General features: G+C 42.4%; 1 long non-coding RNA gene and 1 other non-coding gene across 5 annotated transcripts in view; both read left to right on the top strand.

Annotated features, from left to right (window-relative positions):
- The window catches only part of LOC122419799, a 50,427-nt gene that overhangs the window by 13,347 nt on the left and 19,235 nt on the right, over positions 1-17,845 (top strand). The gene's annotated exons all lie outside the window — the stretch shown is intronic.
- LOC122419912 lies at positions 8,921-9,068 on the top strand. The gene has a single exon (XR_006263118.1). It is a non-coding gene; the product is annotated as a small nucleolar RNA SNORA12 (small nucleolar RNA).

Raw genomic sequence — 17,845 nt, forward strand, 5'->3', positions numbered from 1 at the left:
GGTCATCAGAATACTCTGTGACATCCTTGGATTAACTGCTCTGTGCGAAGCCAGCTGCCTTGTCGGAAAGACACTTCAGCAGCCTTTTGAGAGGTCCACCTGGTGACTAGGAGACAACCACAACCACACTGGGAGGAAGTCGCCTTGGATGTGGACCAGCCCTCCAGCCCCAGGACACTTTCAGATGACTGCACCCCAGATAACATCTTATTTTTTTAAATTGAGATATAATTCACATATTATAAGGTTTGCCCTTTTGAAGTATAAACATAGTGGTTTTTAGTATAGTCACAAGATTGTGCAACTGTCACCACTATCTAATTTCAGAACATGCCCATCCATCCCCAAAGAAAGCCTAGTACCAATTCACTCCCCATTTCTCTACCCCCAGCTCTTGGCAACCACTAATCTACCTAAAAAATAAATAAAACAGTATTCATTTGTTTTGGGCCGCTGAATCTTCATTGCTGTGCTTGGGGTTTTTCTAGTTGTGGCAAGAAGGGGCTGCTCTTCATTGCAGAGCACAGGCTCTGAGCTCACAAGCTTTAGTAGTTGCAGCACATGGGCTCGGAACTTGCGGCTCACGGGCTCTAGGGTGCGTGGGCTTCAGTAGTTGTGGCCCACAGGCTCAGTAGTTGCAGCTCATGGCCCCTAGAGCACACAGGCTTCAGTAGTTGTGGTGCGTGGGCCTAGCTGCTCCAAGGCATGTGAAATCTCTGACCAGGGATGGAGCCTGTGTCCCCTGCACTGGCAGGTGGGTACTTAACCACTGAGCCAGCAGGGATGTCCCCACTAACCTGCTTTTAATTTCTATGGATTTGCCTGGAGATTTCATATAAATAGAATTGTATAATATTATGGTCTTTTGTACCTGGCTTCCCTCGCTTAGCATCATGTTTTCAGCATTAAACCATGTTGCAGTATATCAGTATCTCACTCCTTTATATGGCCTGATAATATTCCAGTGTATGGGTGATACCACATTTTGTTTATACATTTATCAATCTATGAACATTTGGGTTGTTTCAACTTTTTAGTTATTGTGAATAGTGCTGCTATGAACATATAAAATTTTTTGTATGAACCTAAGTTTTCATTTCACTTGAGTGTGTATCTAGGAGTGCACTTGTTGGGGTCCCACGGTAGCTTGATGTTTGACTTTTTTGAAAAGTTGCCAAACTGTTTTCCAAAGCAACTGCACCATTTTACATTCCAGCAAGCAATGTGTGGGGTTTCCAATTCCTCCACAGTCTCAGCCAAACTTATTAACTGTCCTTTTCTGGTGATGTCACACTAGAGTATGTGAAATGGTGTCTTACTGCAGTTTTGTTGTGCATTTCCCTGATGGGTAAGGATGTTGGGCATCTGTTCATGTGCTTATTGACCATTTGTGTATATTCTTCGAAGAAATGTCTATTCGAATTCTTTGCTCATTTAAGAACTGGATTATTTATCTTTTTATTGTTGAATTATAAGAATTCTTTGCATATTCTGTTTACTGTGACCTTATCAGATATACGATTTGCAAATACTTTCTCTCATTCTATGAATGGTTTTTTCACATTCCTAATAGTGTCCTTTGAAGCACAGAGTTCTAGGTTTTGTTGAAATCTGATTTATCTGTTTTTTCCTTTGGTTGCTTGTGCTTTAAGAAATCATTGCCTAACCGAAGGTCACTGTGATTTATGCCTGTGTTTTCATCTAAATACTATACAGTCCATGGAATTCTTCAGGCCAGAATACTGGAGTGGGTACCATTCCCTTCTCCAGGGGATCTTCCCAACCCAGGGATTGAACCCAGGTCTCCTGCATTGCAGGCAGACTCTTTGCTGAGCCACCAGGGAAGCCCAGGAAATAAGAACCACCAGGGAAACTTTTTCATCTAAAAGTTTTGTAGTTTTAACTCTCATGTTTAGGTCCTTGATCTGCTTTGTGTTAATTTTTTTATGTGATGTGAGGTAGGGGTCCAACTTTATTCTTTTGCATGGAGATATCCAGCTATCTTAGCCCCATTTGTTAAAAAGACTGTACTTTCCCCCACTGGAAGATCTTGGCACCTTTGTAGGAAATCAGTTAATCATAAATGTAAGGGTTTATTTCTGGACTCTCAATTCTATCCCATTAACCAATATACCTATCCTTATGCCAGTATTACACAGTCTTCATTACTGAAGCTTTATAGAAAGTTTTGGCCTTCCCAGGTGGTGCTAGTGTTAAAGAACCTTCCTGCCAATACAGGAGACATAAGAGATGCAGATTTGATCCCTGGATCAGGAAGATCCCCTGGAGGAGGGGATGGCAACCCACTCTAGTACTCTTGCCTGGAGAATCCCCATGGACAGAAGCCTGGTGGGCTTACAGTCCATAGGGTCACAGAGTCCGACACGACTGAAGCGATTTAGCACGTATAGAAAGTTTTAAAGTCATGAAGTGTGCATCTTCCAACTTTGTTGTTCTGTTTCAAGATTGTTTTGGCTATCCAGGCCTTTAGTATTTCCGTATGAATTTTTAGGATCAGCTTGACAACTCCTGCCAAAAAAAAAAGAAAAAAAGGCAATTGGGCCTTTAAAAGGGATGGTGTTGAATCCATAGATCAATCTGTGGATTGTATTAGCTTCCTAGGGCTGCCATAGTAAAGAACCACAAACTGGGTGTCTTAAAACAATAGGGATCAACTTTCTCATAGTTCTGGAGATTAGAAGTCTGAAATCAAGGTATCTTCAGGGCCATGCTTCCTCAGTCCTATAGGTAGATCCATCCTTGTCTCTTCCTAGCTTCTGGTGGTTTCCCAGCAACCTCTGGTGTTCATTGGCTTGTAGGTGCATCACACATGGCACCTTTTTATAAGGACACCAATCATATTGATTTAGGGGCCCACCCTATTCCAGGGTGACCTTGTCTTAACTAATTACACCCACAAATGACCCTAATACAAATAAAGTCACTTCTGAGGCACTGGGGTTGAGATTTGAACATATGGCTATTGGAAGGGTATATATAATATACCAGGAGGAGCAGGGGGCGACAGAGGATGAGATGGTTGGATGGCATCACTGACTCAGTGGACATGCATTTGAGCAAACTCCAGGGAATAGTGAAGGACAGGGAAACCTGGCATGCTGCAGTCCATGGGGTCATAAAGAGTCAGACACGACTGACTGAACAACCACAACAGTATATATTATATATTTGATTCTTTTCCATTATAGATTATTATATTACCTATATTTCCTTAATTTCATTCTTAATCATTCATAGTGTGTAGAAACAGGTGATTTTTTCATTGAAATATAATTGCTTTACAATGAATGTTGTGTTAGTCTCTGCTCTACACACAGTGAAGTGATAGACTTGATTTTTATATATTGAAATTGTATCCTGCAACCTTGCTACTTTTGGAAAGGAGGACATTTCCCCCTACCCCTCTTGAGTTCTTTTGGCTGGTATAATAATTGAATAGACACAAAACAGATTAACAGGAAGGAAAGAAACTATTTTGTACACATGGAGGTCTCATAGAAATGAGACTCCCAAAGTGACCAAAGCAGGATATTTTATATATCAATTTAAAACAAAGAAACAATTATCTGTGAAAATTTAATGAAGGGGCTTGTGCTTAAAGTTGCAAAATTTTGTTCATACAGTTTTCTTAGCCTTGAATTCCCTAACTCTGGTGATGAGGGTGCTTTCTGTCCTCCTGGTATAGGGAGGAGATTTTCCTTCCTCTTTCAGGGGGAAACAGGGAGGTCAGAGTACTTTTTATATCAGTCTGTCCTCTATTTCTCAAGTAACTTCAACTCAAGATCATCATTGTGGCATATTTTGGAGTGGCCTGCTCTGATCTCAAGTGAAAATGAAAGTGAACGTCGCTCAGTCGTGTCCGACTCTTTGTGACCCCATGGACAATACAGTCCGTGGAATTCTCCAGGCCAGAATACTGGAGTGGGTAGCCCTTCCCTTCTCCAGGGGATCGTCCCAACCCAGGGATCGAACCCAGGTCTCCCGCAATGCAGGCGGATTCTTTACCATCTGAGCCACCAGGAAAACCCCTCTGATCCCCAACATTAGGTCTAATGGGTTTGTGTGTGTGTGTGTGGGTATTTCTTGGGGTTTTCTATATACAAGATCATATTGTCTGCAAATAGACATAATTTTAATTTTTTCTTTCTGATCTGGAGACTTTTCTTTCTTTTCCCCCTCCCAGTTTTCCTGGTACTTTGCCTCAGTACAATGTTGAGTAGTATTGAGAGCAGGTATCTTTGTTTCATTCCTGATCTTGGGCAGAAAGTTTCCAGTCTTTCACCGTTAAGCAAGAAGTCAGCTGTGGGTTTTTCTATTTCTAGTTTATTGGGTTTTTTTTTTTTTTTTCAATCATGGAAGAGTGTCAAATTTTATCAAATGCTTCTTGAGATAATCATGTAGTTTTATTCTTTGAGTGAAATGCATTACAGTGATTTTGCAACATTGGACCAATCTTGCATTCCTGAGATAAATCTCACTTTTTTATGTGTAGCTGCATTCAGTTTGCTAGTGTTTTTGTAGAGGATTTTTGCATCTATATTTATAAATGACAATGATTAATAGTTTTCTTGTTATATATTTGTCTAGTTTTGGTACTAGAAGGGTAATACTGACCTCAAAATGAGCTGGGAAGTGTTCCTTCCTCTTCTGTGTCTAGGAAGAATTTGACAGGAATTGGTGTTAATCCTTTTTTAGATGTTGGTAGAATACAATGGTGAAGCCGTCTGGCCTTGAGGTTTTCTTTGTGGGAAATTTTTTGGTCACTAATTCTACCTCTGCTTATTATAGATCTATTCAGCTTTTCAATTTCTTACTGAGTTAGTTTCATTAATTTGTGTCTTTCTAGGAATTTGTACATTTCACCTAGTTCTCTCAAGTGTTGTTATATAGCTATTCATAGTGTTCTTTTATAATCCTTTTTATTTCTGTAAGGTTGGTAGCAATGTGACCCCATCTTTCATTCATGATTTTCTCTTTTTTATTTTCTATCTAGCCCAAAGTTTTTCAATTTGTTCATCTTTCAAAGTATCAACTTCTGGTCTGTTGCTGTTTCTCTATTGTTTTCCTATCTTTGTTGCAATTACTTCTGCTGTAATCTTTATTATTTCTTTCGTAAGGTTTGCTTTGATTTAGTTTGCATTTCTTTTACTAACTTATTAAGGCAGAAAGCTGTTGATTTGAGTTGTCATCTTTTTAATGTATAATTTACAGCTGTAAATTTTTCTGCAAGCACTGCTTTTGCTACATTCCATAAATTTTAGACCCTTATATTTTCTTTTTTCTTTTTTTTTTTGACCCTTATATTTTCATTTTCATTCTCAAAGTATTTTATAATTTCTCTTGTTACTTATTCATTAATCTTTTAGTGATTAAGGATTATGTTGTTCAACTTCCACATATTTGTGAATATTCAAATTTTCCTGTTATTTATTTCTAGTTTTATTTCATTTTGAGTAAGAACATACTTTGTATGAATTCAGTCCTTTTAAACTTATTGAGCCTTGTATCTTGGCATGTCATATTCTTCAGGCAAGAATACTGAAGTGGGTTACCATGCCCTCCTCCAGGGGATCTTCCTGACCCGGGGATTGAACCTGTGTCTCATGTCTCCTGCATTGGCAAGCAGGTTCTTTGCCACTAGTGCCATCTTTGACGCCCAGTTGCGTTATAGTGTTGTTCAGATCTATTTCCTTGTTGATCCTCTGTCTGCCCATAATTGAAAGCGGGGTATTGAGGACTCCTCCAATGATTACTGTTAAATTGTCTAATTCTCCCTTCAATTCTTTCAGTTTTTGCTTCATGCATTTTAGTGCTCTTATTAGGTATATATGTTTTAGTTGTTATATCTTCTTGCTAGATTGCTTCTTTTCGCATGATAAAATGTCCTCTGTCCCTGGTAACAGTTTTTTGTTGTTGTTTTAAAGTGTATTTTGTCTGATATCAGTATAGCCACTTCAGTTCCCTTTCAGCTACTGAGGGACAGACCATTTGTGTCCTTTTAGTTTCAACCTATTTCGTCTCTGAATCTAAGGTGTGTCTCTTGTATTGATTGGATAGCATATAGTTTGGTTGTTTTAAAAAATCCCTTATGACAGTCTCCACCTTTAGGTGTAGTGTCTGATCCACTTGAGTATCCTTTCTGATAAGGTAGGTATGTGAGGTAAGGAAGGTATGCCTTCCCTTTGGCTATTTGTTTCCTCTGTGTCTCACATCTTTTTTGTTCCTCTGTTTTTCCACAACTGCCTTCTTTCTGTTAAATAGATATTCCCTAGTGCACCATTTAAGTTACCTTGTCATTTCTTTTATTATGTGTCTTTTGAATTATTTTCTTAGTGGTTGTTCTGGATATCTTCATTTATAATAATCTAATCATCTAGTTCAATAATATGCAAAATTTTGCTCATATGCAGTTCTATTTCTCCCTTGCTTTGTGTTGTTATCATGCACATTAAATCTTTATATATTGGATGCCCACCCACATCCCAGTGCCATGGCATGTCACTGCCTTCTGGCCTCCATAGTTTTATGATGAGAAATCAGCTGCTACTCTTATTGAGGATGTCTTACACATGATATGTGCTAAGTCACTTCTCTCTTCTGGCTTTTAAGATTCTCTTTCTCCGGCTTTCAATAGTTTGATTATGATGTGTCTTGGTAGGGTTGTCTTTGAGTTTATCATACTTGGAGTTCATTGAGCTTCTTGGGTCTGTAGGCAAATGTTTTTCATCAAATTTGGGTAATTTTCTGCCATTATTTCTTCAAACATCCTTTTTGCCCTTGTTCCTCTCCTTCTAGAGTTCTCATTATGTATGCTGCTGCACTTGATGCTGTCCTAGCGGTCTCTGAGGTTTGTTCAGTGTTCTTTATCTTTCTACTTTTCAAGACTGGTAAACCCAGTTTACTTGTCTTCAAGATTACCAATTCCTTCTTCCATCTGCTGAAATCTGCTATTGATAGTTGTAGTGAATTTATCATTTCAGTCATTGTACTTTTTAACTCTAGACTCTCTTTATTTATAATTTCTCTCTATTGATACTCTCTTTGGTAATACATTGTGTTCATACTTTTCTTTAGTTCAAATAGTATTTCCTTTAGTTCTTTGAATATATTTTAAGTAGCTGATTTAAAGTCTCTAGTCTGGTCTTTGAAACTGTTTCTCATTGAGAAGGCTTTGCCGCCCCCTGCTCCCCGCCACCCTGCCGTATCTGGATCACATTTTTGTTGTTGTTGTTTCTTTGCATGTCTTGTAATATTTTCATGAAAATCGGCCATTTAAATTAATATAATGTGGCAGCTTTGGAAATCAGGTTCTTTCCTCATCCTCAGAGGTTTTTGTAGTTGCTGAAGTTACTTGTTGGGTGACTTCTCTGAACTATTTTTGTAAGGTCTGTATGCTTTCTTGTGTGTGTCCACTGAAGTCTCTGCTCGGTTAGGTTAGTGCCAACAATTGGTCGAAGGTTTCCTTTAATGCCTGGAACAGTAAATCACCTGGTCATTGCCAAGGAGTTCTGTATGCTTGTCGTGGTATGCCTTCAACACTCTGCCAGAGACTTACACTTCACTTTCTGCTTGTAAAGAGCCTGAGTGTCAGCTTGCAGTGAGAGGGCCTTATCAGTTGTTTTCTGAGCATGTACACAATCCTACTACCTGTGCCTCAGCCTTCTGGATTCTGAGGAACATTTCAGATTTTCAAAGCCCTTATGGACATCTCCACCCTAGATCTTAAACTTTTAGAGGTAACCTGTTGTTTGCCTCAGTTGTTACCTACTGCGTGCAGTAGCCATAGCATCAAAAAAAATGACCTTGAAATGTTTTTACTAACACCCTCAGGGAAAAGACTTTTCTCACTGGACAAGCTCCAAATCTAATCAATAAGAACAGCCTTGCAATAGAGGCTTCTGGGAGCTACCAGACAGGTCACATGATGGCAGTTCTGTGGGAATGAGGCTTTCAAGAAGCTCCGACCCCGGCTTGCCCCTCCTGCTGTCTGCCAGGCTGCCGTTTTCCACTGTGATTGTGGTTGCTGATTTTCAAGGCTGTCATGTAGCCAGAGAGAGTGGGGTGGGAATAAGACAAGTTAAAGTGCCCCAAAGCTCACTGTCATTATTGAGCTTCAGTCACTTTTCTTGATTGAAACTTCCCAGATTGCTGCACTCTTCTGGTTAATTTCCAGATTCTGAAAAGTTGGTTCTGATCATTTTTGTCAGTTTTCTTACTGCCTTTCTGGAGGTTGGTTGGAATTATTGAAGGTCCTTTCTCCACTTTTACTGATACCACTCCCTGGGTAACATCTTGACTGTAACTCTGAGAGAGAGACTAAACCAGAACCATCCTACAAAGGCACCCCCAAATTCCTGACCCACAGACACTGAGATAATAAACATCTGTTCTTGAAGTTGCTAAGTGTTTGAGTAATTTTTTAGGTAGTGATACCATTTGTAAGGAAATACATATATTTCTCTGCTCTTAAATACATACTAAAGCACACTTTACACAGTGCTCTACATGTTTTTTTACTTAGTGAATAGTGGTTTCTTATTTTTTTTTTTTTAATTTATTTGGCTGCATCGAGTCTTAGTTGCATCATGCAGGATCTTTTGCTGTGGCACACGGACTCTACTTGTGGCGCATGTGCTTTGGTAGTTACGGCGTGATGACTCAGCTGCCCTGTGGCATGTGGCATCTTAGCTCCCCGACTAGGGATCGAACCAGTGACTCCTGCATTGCAAGGGGGATTCTTAACCACTGGACCACAAGGCAAGTGTCCCCATTTCTTTTTTATGGCTCTCTGAGATACTGTGCATGCATTTGACCAGTAACTTATGATGGATATCTGTCCACTCACTCAATGGTGTATATTAAGACTGTATCCAGTCTTCTGCTCTTTTAAATAATGCTGGATTGTGGTAGTTTTCTTTCTGGCACATGTGTTAAGTTTTCAAATGGACTTGACTCTGCCACATATGTTATATAGGAGCTGGCAGAGGCTTGATGACAAAGAGATCTCTTTCTAGCCTTTCCTGCACCAGAGACAGGCTTCCACATGTGGCAGGCTATGTCATAAGTTGACGTCCTGGCAGACAGGCTGACATAGACTTGTCTGGCTTGAGGAAAATGTCTGCTGAGGGGTGTTCCTCCATTCCTGTGATGGATTTCAAGAAAAAAAAAACAAAAACATAATGCTGGGATGAATAGTCTTATTTATTCAAGATTTCTGTTATGGGTAGAAAATTCCCATTTCTAGTTTCGTGTTTGCCGTCTATAACCTGGGCTTTTACATTTTGTTTCCATAGAAATGAAAAACCTGAATGAATCTAGTATTCCACCACAGGACAGGCAGTTATCTCACTGAACAGGAAGTCTAGAGTTTTGAGGGTTCCAGGGCTGGTTGATAACACTGAAAACCCAGGTTTCTTCCGTCCTTCAGCATTCTCTCTGTTGGAGGTGGCTTTATCCTTAAACTAGGAACAATATGGCTGCAACAGTGCTGGGTGTCACATCCAGACCCAACCCACCTAGAGAGAGGAGAGAGAGAGAGAAAGAGAGATACTCTTTCTATGGCTCTCTGGCAGGAGTTAGAACTTGATTCACAGTCATTCTTGCGGATTTCTCTCTATGGCTTCCTGAGCAGGATAGGGTCACCTGTCCATTGCTGAAACCCTCACTGATAGATGCAGGGTAAGCATTCGGTGTGGGAGGCAACCTCAGTATCCGTGAAGCAGAGATGGTGGCCTTCCTGCAGGCAGTGAGAGTTAGCATTAAACCTGAACTTGGAGCTTTGTTCTAAGGTCTTTATGTCACAGGTGTTGTTCAGTCACTCAGTCGTGTCCAACACTTTGCAACCCCATATGGGCTGTAGCATTGCCAGGCTTCCCTGTCCTTCACTATTCCTGGAGCTCGCTCAAACTCATGTCCATTGAGTCAATGATGCCATCCAACCGTCTCATCCTCTGTCGTCCTCTTCTCCTGCCCTCCATCTTTCTCAGCATCAGGGTCTTTTCCAATAAGTCGGCCCTTCCCATCAGGTGGCCAAAGTATTGGAGCTTCAGCTTCAGCTTCAGCATCAGTCCTTCCAATGAATATTCAGGACCTATTTCCTTTAGGATTGACTGGTTTGATCTCCTTGCAGTCCAAGGGACTCTCAAGAGTCTTCTCCAACACCACAGTTCAAAAGCATCAATTCTTTGGTGCTCAGCCTTAGTTATGGTCCAACTCTCACATCCATACATGACTACAGGAAAAACCATAGCTTAGACTAAATGGCAACCCACTCCAGTACTCTTGCCTAGAAAATCCCATGGACTGAGGAGCCTGGTAGGCTGTAATCCACGGGGTTGCAAAGAGTTGGACACAACTGAGCAACTTCACTTTCTTTCTTTTCTTTCTTGACTATATGAACCTTTGTTGGCAGAGTAATGTCTCTGCTTTTTTTAATACGCTGTCTAGGTTTGTCATGGCTTCCCTTCCAAGGAACAAGCATCTTTTAATTTCATGGCTGCTGTCACCATCCACAGTGATTTTGGAGCCCAAGAAAATAAAGTCTGTCACTGTTTCCATTGTTTCCCCATCTATTTGCCATGACGTGATGGGACTGGATGCCATGATCTTTTTTTTTTTTAATGTTGAGTTTTAAGCCAGCTTTTTCACTTTCATCTTTCACTTTCATCAAGAGACTATTTTGTTCCTCTTTGCTTTCTGTCATAAATGTGGTGTTATCTGCATATCTGAGGTTATTGATATTTCTCCCGGCAATCTTGATTCTAGCTTGTGCTTTACCCAGCCTGGCATTTCGCATGATGTGCTCTGCATATAAATTAAATAAGCAGGGTGACAATATGCAGCCTTGACGTACTCCTTTCCTGATTTGGAACCAGTCCATTGTTCCATGTCTGGTTCTACCTGTTGCTTCTTGACCTGCATACAGGTTTCTTGGGAGGCAGGTAAGGTGGCCTGGTGTTCCCATCTCTTTAAGAATCCACATCAATCTTGTTCTATTTTCCCTTTGGCTGCCAGGAAACTCTAAGCTAAACTTGCTCCTACTTGGAGCAATTATGGGACATTCTGGCATGTTTTACCCTCCCATTAGCTTTTTTTATCTTCATTTTTTAATTGTGTGTGAAATTTCTGGAAACTATACATTCTTGGAGTGGAGCTTATTGAAAATAGTATTTTTAATTTTCAGGTTTTAAAAGTTTATCTTAAGGGAAACTTGAGTCTTTACTTTTTGTAAAATCATTTGGAAGGTAAGTCTTTTTTTTTTTTTTCTCTTCCAAAATCATTTTCTTTTTGAGAGCTCCACCACCTGCAGGGCTGTGGCCACATCACTAGGTACCTGGGGATATTTTGAGCTGAACAATGGAGTGAGAGACCAGTGCCTCATGTGAAGCCAATCTCTGTCCAGAAGGAAACATATTTTTAATATATGAAAATGCTCAGATAAATTCTTATTATTTCTATTATTAAAAACACTGCCTATTCCGCCCTCCGTGAGTGACTCGCACTCGGGCCCCCTCTCAGTCTCGGGGACCAGAAGCAGCCGACGAAGCTGCCTTGATCCTCCCCACGCCGCCTCCTGCATTGTTCTTGGCCTGCACTGTTGTTTTTGGCCCCTGAGTTAATGCTATTGCTTCCTGACGGCTGAGTGTGTTTCCTCCTTTTCTCGGTTTTAAATAGGATCTTTTCCACGGGACAAGAATGGGGCCTTTCAGCTGGGGTCTGAGGCGTTGGTGAAGTGGGGGTGACAGGAAATGGGAAGGGTGGCTTGTGAGAACACCATGTTGCAGGGCCCTTCATTCTACAAAGAGAGTATCTATTAAACCTTTTCAGAATCAGCGTGCTGGGCCCAGACTGCTGAAAGGCAGGCTCTGGGCAGCAGGTCGGGGGCCAGGAAGCAGTGTGTCCAGCCAGCTGCTGGCAGTGCCCAGGCTGCCAGTGCGCTGTGCCTGCTGTGAGAGGTCTCGTTTTCTGGTGCACAGGCCTTGCGGGAGGAGCGAAGACGAGCTTTTCTCTCGTGACGTGAGCCATGACCGTGTCAATGGAGTGAAAGGGCTTCTAACTGTGCGCACGTGATGGTTCCTGACTTTCCAAAATTTCCTCTTTTTATAGCAGGATGAGCCAAATTGTTCAAAGTTTATTCAGCTTCTTCCTGAGCTTGTTGTGAGCCGATGGTTTTAATAACTCCTTTCCCTATTGTTTCTGATCCCGATCCTTGGGGACAAGGTTTCCTTGTGACTCAGAAGCCCGTTCTTCCACATCCAGTTATTTCTTTGAAGAAAATGGGGGAGCAAGACTGCTTCCTACTTTCCTTTGACCTTTTTCTCCCCTTGCTGGAAAGGTTCAGCTCAAACAAGGTGGGCAGACAGACCTTTTCCTCTGCTCCTGGGCCTCTCTCTGCTCTCGAGGAGACACAGGCAGCGCCCACTCACCACTGTCCGTTCCTGCCGAGTCCTCTGTGAGGCTCAGGCAGGAGGTGGAAGGTGTGGAACACGGTTATTGCTCTGCTTCTCCCTCTCCTTGGAGTGCCCGAGGGCTCAGACCTCACCTGCGGCCGCCCCAGGGACCCCAGCAGCAGGGATTAGAGCTGCGCCCTCCGTCTGCCCTCTCCCCGCCTTGCCCCTGACTGCTCCAAGCTTGTGTGGTGTCCACAGAATTAAACATGAGGTAGGCTTCACTGCAGAGTCGAGTCCACCTCCAGCTGCCTCCCTCCTCTGGTGTCCACAGGCCCTCAGCGGTCACATCCCCGTCTGGACTAGTGGTTCCCCTCTCGAATCCTGGTTATGGACTCACACCACCTCCTCCGTCATTCAGATTTCAGACCTTGGAATTATAGGAATAACCACAGGTATTATGTTTAGAGAAACCCAGAAAAGCACAAGGCTGGCGGTGAGGCCCCAGTGACCGCCGCCTCCAAAGACAGCCCGCACCTCCACAGCAGCCCCTGCCTCCAGAGACAACCCCACAGAAGTGCCAGTGCATTTCCTTCCTCTAGTTTCTTTTTCCTAGTCACATGTATCTTCTCCTCTCCCTCCAAAATGGGTCATTCCATATTCTTCAATGAATTTTCACTTCATAACACAGCCTTGAGGTTGTCCTGTTTCCTTGATTTACTAAATCATTTTTTAGTGACTGCAAACAACTCCGTTTTGGAATCACACCAAACTTTTCTTCTCAACAGTCCCCTTTGCTGGGCATTTTGACTGTTCCCAGTTTCTAACTTATAAATAGCTGTGGTCACTCCCTTGAGGTTTCCCTGTGGTCCCCATCTCGCTGGTTATTGCTTGAGTTAGTGCCGTGTTCCAGCTTCCCCCTCCCTCTCCAGCCCGTCCTGGCTTTGGCCCAGGGGCCGATTGCCTTGTCTCTTAAACTTGGGTGAAATTAGCAGGGTTTTTTGTTCTGTTTTGAAATAAACTTTGTATTTTATATCATGCCTTTTCCACTGTGAGATGATAAGGATATTTTTTTCATGTTTTTTTGCTAATGCTTTTATGTTTAATTTTCACTTCTATAATTAAAAAAAAATTTTTGGCTGCATGGGGTCTTGGTTGTGGCATGCAGGATCTTTGATCTTTAGTTGTGGCATGCAAACTCTTAGTTGTGGCATGTGGGATCTAGTTCCCAGACCAGGGATTAAACATGGGCCCCTGCATTAGGCGCATGGAGTCTTAACCACTGGACCAGCAGTTGTGGTTCACTTGGTAAGTCGTTCTGACTCTTTGCGACTCCATGGACGGCAGCACGCCAGGCTTTCCTGTCCTCCACCGTCTCATGGAACTTGCTCAAACTCATGTCCACTGAGTCGGTGATGCCATCCAACCATCTCATTTTCAGTTCTGAAGCATGGGCACACTAAGAATCACTTTCTCAGATAGCTACGTAGTCATCCTCACAACATTTGTGGAATAAATCCATCTTCCCTCCAGTGGTGTGAAGCAGCACCTGTACTATTCTACTAAACTGCATCTGTTCTGATATATTCCTGGCTCTATTCAGTTTTATTTATTCATCTAAGTAGGGGTCAGTGTCTCAGTGTTTTAATCATGGCGGCCTTTTGTGTTTCATGTCTTAGGCTAGTCCTCTCTCTTCACTCATCATTTTCAGAGTGTTCCTGATTTTCCTTCATATGACAGATTAGCATGAGAATGACAACTACATTAAAAAGATTTTGAATCCATACAATAAGTTAGGGAGAAATTGACAGTTTTACAAAATTAACTCATCCTGAAAGTAGGGTTTGCCTTTTCATTTATTCAGATCTTTTATATTCCTCAGGAGCACTGTTCAGAATTCACATATGGACACAGAGTGACCCCTGGTCCCCACAGGCAATCCATGTCACTTGTTCCGTGTGTGCATAACCAGAGATTTTGCTTATGTAGTATTTAAACAAATGCTAGCATGTATGTATATTGTTCTGTTATGTCCTTTTCCCACATTTTAATATATCTTGGCAATCTCTCCATATTAGCACATGAAGAACCTTCTCATTCCTTTTTATACCTAAAAAAAGCATAAGATTTTATTGTAGGGACAAACCATCATTTATTTACTCACCCTTCTTAAATCATAGACATTTAGTGTTTTCAATCTTTTACTATTGCAAGCAGGACTGTCATAAACAACTCTGTTTATGAATCATTTCCCATACATGAGCCTATCTTTGGGGCTTTCCTGGTGGCTCAGATGGTAAAGAATCTGCCTGCAACGTGAGAGACCTGGGTTCGAATCCTGGTCAGAAAGATCCCCTGGAGAAGGGAATGACTACCCACTCCAGTATTCTTGCCTGGAGAAAATCCCATGGACAGAGGAGCCTGGTGGGCTACCGTTCGTGGGGTCACAGAGTTGGAGCATGGCTTTAGGAAGGTGTTTCTGGAAGTGGAACTGCTCGGCCACAGTGCACCTGTAGTTGTGATCGGGGCACACTCGGCAGAGGTTGTACTGGTTTACACTCGCCGCCAACGTGTAAGAGTGCCTGTGTCCACACTCTACCAACACTGTCTCTTTTGTTTACTAATCTTAAAAGTGAGAAATATCTCAAATTGGTGCTACTTTGCATTTCAGTCACTATCAGTGAGACTTAGCATAAACTGGAATCTTTTTATATTTTTTTCTATGAACTTTCTGTTCATATCATTTTCCTATTTTTCCTACTGTTTACTTATTAAGCTCACAACAATTGGTATTTTGGGAAGTACACTTTTTGTAAAATGAATTAGAAACATTTCGTTTCTTTTGATTTATTGTGGTTGGTATCTAGAATATTTTTATAGTTGAGCTCATTACTGTTTTTTTCATATGGCTTCCCAGTTAGACTTTCTCTACTTAAAATATTTTCCTAGCCATCTAATCACCAGGCATGGTGACCACATTAAAAAAAAAAAAAAAGATGATGAAATATTTCAACATTTAGAAGAGTATAGTGATACATTTTTAAAAGACAGATATACCCATCACCAGGGCTTCCCAAGCAGTGCTAGTGGTAAAGAACCCTCCTGACAATGCAGGAGATGTAAGAGATCCCTGGGTCGGGAAGATCTGGAGGAGAGCATGGCAACCCACTCCAGTATTCTTGCCTGAAGAATCTCATGGACAGAGGAGCCTGGTGGGCTACAGTCCATGGGTCACAAAGAGTCAGACACAACTGAAGCAACTTAGCGTGCAGCACATACCCATCACCAGAATTAATGTTAATATTTTGCCATGTCTGCTTTAGATTTCTTTCCTTTGAACGTCTCTCCAGCAACAGTGCCTCCCCTGCCCCTGAGGTCACCGCCTTTGTGAAGTTGCAGTGTGCCCTTCTGGTCATGGTCGGGGGCCTTGATTTTGAGACTGCAGAACCCCCTCAGGCTAGCCGCAATGGAAGGGACTTATCAGAACTCTTGACTGAGTTTCCTGGAAAGTCTCCCTAAAATACAGATCAGGGCTTGGGCTCAGTCAGCTGCTGTGCCCCAGAGCCTCCTGCTTCCACTGCAGTCAGCGCTGCCAGCGGGGAGAATGCAAAGTCAACAGCTCTTCACATGTTCTCCGTTTATGACGTGATTCTTTTAATGTTGGTTGCACAGCACAGCATGAGGGATCTTAGTTCCCTGATCAGGGAGCGAACCTGCAGCCCTTGCAGTGGAAGCACAGAGTCCTAACCACTGGACCGCCAGGGAAGTCCCTGTGAAACATTTCTACATAGAGCCTTGCACATTTGCATCTGATGCGCATGTATGTGCTACGTCGCTTCACTCATGTCCAGCTCTTTACAACCCTATGGACATTCGCCCGCCAGGCTCCTCTGTCCTTGGGATTCTCCAGGCAAGAATGCTGGAGTGGGTTGCCATCCCCTCTTCCAGGGGCTCTTCCCGACCCAGGGATCCAACACTCATCTCTTACATCTCCTGCATGGGCAGGTGGGTTCTTTACTGGGAAGCCCTTCCATCTTGCAGGGGAACCTGAGGGAGTGTGGAGGGAAAAGCAATTGCTTCTCTAGTTTGTGTCTACACCAGGAGCTTGGTGTCACACAAGCCAGATCACAGCATTGGTAAACTTCCTGAACATTTTAATGCTCCTACTATTAATTTTTCCATGAGCAATAGAGTGTTGTTTCAGGTATTCAAAAAATTGATGCAAATGGTATCATACTGCAACTTAGGCTTTTCTGTCAATATTCTTAAGCCTTTCCCTGTTGACATCTGCAGCTCTACTTCATTCTTTTTAACTGCTGTGTATTGTATGTGTATTAGTTATTTGTTATTGTGTAACTAATTATCCTAAAATTTACTGGCAAGGAACAGCATTTACCATCTCCCCGCTTCTGTGGGTAGGAACCTGGGTGTGGCTGAGGTGGTCCTCTGGCCCAGGGTCTCAGGTGTCTGCTGCAGCTGTGGTCTCATCCGAAGGCCCAGCTGTGGCAGAATCTGCCCCCAGCACACTCGTGTGGTTGCTGGCACATGACTCTGTGGTGGCCATGGGCTGAAGGCTGGCTTCTTTGCCATGCAGGCCTCTCCATAGGGCAGCTCACGACATGGCAGCTTGCCTCATCAGAGCAAGCAGATAAGAACAAGAGAGTGTGCAGGGTGGGTATCACCATCTGTAATGAATTGTGGTTTAGTCACCCATTGTGTCCGGCTCTTTCGCAACCCCATGAACTAATGCCCACCAGGCTCTGTCCATGGGATTTCTCAGGCAAGAATACTGGAGTGGGTTCCTATTTCCTCCTCCAGGAGATCTTCCCAACTCAGGGAATGAAGCCGCATCTCCTGCTTGGCAGGCAGATTCTTTACCACTGAGCCTCCTGAGAAGCCCAGCAGGTTGAATAATCTCCCCCCAAATTCAAATACCTTGAAACCTCAGAATGTGACCTGTTTCTCCCCCACAACTATACTGACTTAATTTTGTCTGGATGTTTACCAATCTGTGCTTACCACTGCTTTCTATAGATACCCCACCTCCTCTTTCTGAACTCGTTAAAGAGGTAAATGTTTCAGCAGTTTTTTTCCCATAGTGTTCTGTTTATGATTAACATTGTGCACACCTGGAATAATCTTTATTTACCTTCACTCTTGAACCATAGTTTGGTGTGTAATTCTAGGCTGACAGTTTCCTTCAGTATTTTGAAATACTATTCCCTTATTGTTGCAAATAAGAATTCGGATGGCAGTCGAATGCCAGTTCCTCTCTCAGTGATCTGTCTGTTCCCACAGGTGTCAGGTTTTTCTCTTGAGGCTGAACACTCTGCCTTTTCACGGTGCTGTGTCATCCCATCTGAGATCTGATGTGCCCTGTAACATGAGGACTTGGCTTGTCAGGTCTGGAGGGACTCCCAGGCATTCTCTGGATAGTG

This window comes from Cervus canadensis, chromosome 17 (genome assembly GCF_019320065.1).
Source record: "Cervus canadensis isolate Bull #8, Minnesota chromosome 17, ASM1932006v1, whole genome shotgun sequence".
NCBI classification, from domain to species: domain Eukaryota; kingdom Metazoa; phylum Chordata; class Mammalia; order Artiodactyla; family Cervidae; genus Cervus; species Cervus canadensis.